Here is a 3,371-nt window from a genome sequence, read left to right as displayed (position 1 = left end):
CAAAAGTCCCTGTACTATAGTACTGGGATTTTTGGGAAATTTCAATAAAATTGACAAGTGAAAAATCCCCCAGTTTTATTACATTTTCTGATGCATATACGTGTACTTATGTTGTCTAGTGAAGTTGAGCTGATTCCGAGCAAGTTTGGATTTTTTATGATTTTTTAAAAGATGCTGTATATTTGTACCATGTTTGAACTGATTGTTAGTGGGTGTTCCCGGTATTGTCTACTGCGCATGCGCAGATTTCCCTGTATAAATGAATGGGCCAACCTGAAAGCTGCTCGAGCTGAGGAGGTCTGAGTTAATTTGTAGGTGTGGTTAATGATTATGGCCCATCCTACATTGTTGTGAAGATGTGTGGCTTATTCTTGTTAACAAATTGACTGTGGCTGGGACTTAAAATATTAAAGGACCTTCTCTGTTGATGTTCTTGGGCGACGGGCCGTCTTTCACTATCATTGGGGACTTGTTGTACTCAATCCTGGCCTGTCCGAGGCTTACCTTATCCATTACAACTGTAGTTACCTAGGTAAATACACTATAGATCAATACTGTATTGTGTATGTATAACTACTGTATAAGCTTATGAGTTTTACTGTATTACTGAACGTGTACAATTAGGTAAAGTACTGTTTAAAATACAGTACAATACTGTTTTAATTGCTGTATATTAGTGTTTTTACTGTTCTATTTATAGTGAGATGGACTTTGATGTACACAAATGAAATCTTACTCCTTCTCAAGGAGATGGATCATCTTTTAGCAAGATAGGACAGCTTATATTCATTATATCTTTTTAATTGTACAACATTACTGTATAATAATTATACTGAGATATTTAGCTGTTTTTTAATTAGTAATTAAAGTGTGGTGTGAACTGTTCCCGGTATTTTCTACTGCGCATGCGCAGATCTCCCTGTATAAATGAATGGGCCAACCTGAAAGCTGCTCGAGCTGAGGAGGTCTGAGTTAATTGGTAGGTGTGGTTAATGATTATGGCCCATCCTACATTGTAGTGAAGATGTGTGGCTTATTCTTGGTAACAAATTGACTCTGGCTGGGACTTAAAGTATTAAAGGACCTTCTTTCTCGATATTTTTGGGCGACGGGCCGTCTTTCACTATCATTGGGGACTTGTACTCAATCCTGGCCTGTCCGAGGCTTACCTTATCCATTACAACTGTAGTTACCGAGGTAAATACACTATAGATCAATACTGTATTGTGTATGTATAACTACTGTATAAGCTTATGAGTTTTACTGTATTACTGAACGTGTACAATTAGGTAAAGTACGGTTTAAAATACAGTACAATACTGTTTTAAGTGCTGTATATTAGTGTTTTTACTGTTCTATTTATAGTGAGATGGTTTTTGATGTACACTAATGAAGTCTTACTCCTTCTCTAGGTGATGGATCATCTTTTAGCAAGATAGGACAGCTTATATTCATTATACCTTTTTAATTGTACAACATTACTGTATATACTGAGATATTTAACTGTTGTTTAATTACTGTGTAGTGTGTAGACTGTTTTACCTGTATTTTAGTGTAGTATCAAGTTTATTATAACAATAACAGTGACTATTTAGCTAACTATTAGGTGTGATGATGGCAGTAGTGTCGTTATTACTGAAAAGAATGTATTAATTAAGGAGATATGCGCAATACTTTTGTGCATCTGCAGAAAGTTGAGTGGTGTCTACTGCACATGCGTAGACTTCCTGTGTAAAGGAATGGGCCAACTTACTGTAAGTAACATACCATCTTTACAAAAATGGCCAAAAAATCACTCCAAATTTTTATTACATTTTCTGATACATATTGATGTCCTTATGCCGTATTGGGAAGTTGAGGTGATTCCGATCAAGTTTGTATTCTTTATGATTTTTTATAGTTGCTCCAGAATTGGACAAAAGTCCCTGTACTATAGTACAGGCATTTTAAAAAAATTTCAAAAAATTGACAAGTAAAAAATTCCTGAAAGTTATTACATTTTCTGATGCATATACGTGTACTTATGTAGTGTACAGAAGTGGAGCTGATTCCCATTAAGTTTGGATTTTTTATGATTTTTTTAAAGGTGCTGTATATTTGTACCATGTTTGAACTGATTGTTAGTGGGTGTTCCCGGTATTGTCTACTGCGCATGCGCAGATTTTCCTGTATAAATGAATGGGTCAACCTGAAAGCTGCTCGAGCTGAGGAGGTCTGAGTTAATTGGTAGGTGTGGTTAATGATTATGGCCCATACTACATTGTAGTGATGATGTGTGGCTTATTCTTGTTAACAAATTGACTCTGGCTGGGACTTAGAATATTAAAGGACCTTCTTTCTTGATGTCTTTGGGCGACGGGACATCTTTCACTATCATTGGGGAGTTGTATTCAATCCTGGCCTGTCCGAGGCTTACCTTATCCATTACAACTGTAGTTACCGAGGTAAACACACTATAGATCAATACTGTATTGTGTATGTATAACTACTGTATAAGCTTATGAGTTTTACTGTATTACTGAACGTGTACAATTAGGTAAAGTACTGTTTAAAATACAGTACAATACTGTTTTTACTGCTGTATATTAGTGTTTTTACTGTTCTATTTATAGTGAGATGGACTTTGATGTACACTAATGAAGTCTTACTCCTTCTCTAGGTGATGGATCATCTTTTACCAAGATAGGACAGATTATATTCATTATATCTTTTCAATTGTACAACATTTCTGTATAATAATGATACTGAGATATTTAGCTGTTGTTTAATTAGTAATTACTGTGTGGTGTGTAAACTTTTCCCGGTATTTTTTACTGCGCATGCGCAGATCTCCCTGTATAAATGAATGGGCCAACCTGAAAACTGCTCGAGCTGAGGAGGTCTGAGTTGATTAGTGGGCGTGGTTAAGGGTGTTCCCGGTATTTTTACTGCGCATGCGCAGATCCCCCTGTATAAATGAATGGGCCATCCTGAAAGCTGCTCGAGCTTAGGAGGTCTGAGTTGATTGGTGGGCGTGGTTAAGGATAATGGCCAATTTACACAGTGCGAATCAAGGAATATCAATGGACTGTGTTTCTTAATGTCTTTGAGTGGCTGTCCATCTTTCACCATCGATGGGGACTTCTTGTACTCAATCCTGGCCTGTCTGGCTCACCTAATCGATTACAACTGTAATTACACCTGTAGATTAATGCTGTATACTACTGTATGAGCTTTGTGATGATTATTATAATCCATAATTAGCTGTATATCAATAATAAAGTATTTTTACTGTTTCATTTTTAGTGCAATGGACTTGAATGTACGTACAATAATAAAGTCTTATTCTTTCTCTTGGTGATGGGCATCTTTTAACAAGATATACAGCTTAT

General features: G+C 36.2%; 3 long non-coding RNA genes across 3 annotated transcripts; all 3 read left to right on the top strand.

Annotated features, from left to right (window-relative positions):
- The first annotated feature begins 331 nt into the window (after positions 1 to 331).
- On the top strand, positions 332 to 868 carry LOC109588701 (uncharacterized). The gene is made up of 2 exons (XR_002188317.1): positions 332 to 532; positions 701 to 868. It is a non-coding gene; the product is annotated as an uncharacterized LOC109588701 (long non-coding RNA).
- A 94-nt stretch (positions 869 to 962) lies between these two features.
- Positions 963 to 1,605, top strand: LOC109588703 (uncharacterized). Its single transcript, XR_002188319.1, has 2 exons — positions 963 to 1,197; positions 1,366 to 1,605. It is a non-coding gene; the product is annotated as an uncharacterized LOC109588703 (long non-coding RNA).
- A 671-nt stretch (positions 1,606 to 2,276) lies between these two features.
- Positions 2,277 to 2,794, top strand: LOC109588700 (uncharacterized). The gene is made up of 2 exons (XR_002188316.1): positions 2,277 to 2,444; positions 2,613 to 2,794. It is a non-coding gene; the product is annotated as an uncharacterized LOC109588700 (long non-coding RNA).
- Positions 2,795 to 3,371: the final 577 nt, after the last annotated feature.

This window comes from Amphimedon queenslandica, unplaced genomic scaffold (assembly GCF_000090795.2).
Source record: "Amphimedon queenslandica unplaced genomic scaffold, v1.1 AMPQUscaffold_11921, whole genome shotgun sequence".
Classification (NCBI taxonomy): Eukaryota; Metazoa; Porifera; class Demospongiae; order Haplosclerida; family Niphatidae; genus Amphimedon; species Amphimedon queenslandica.
Note: the sequence above shows the minus strand (reverse complement) of the source record. Positions and strands in the feature narration are given on the sequence as shown.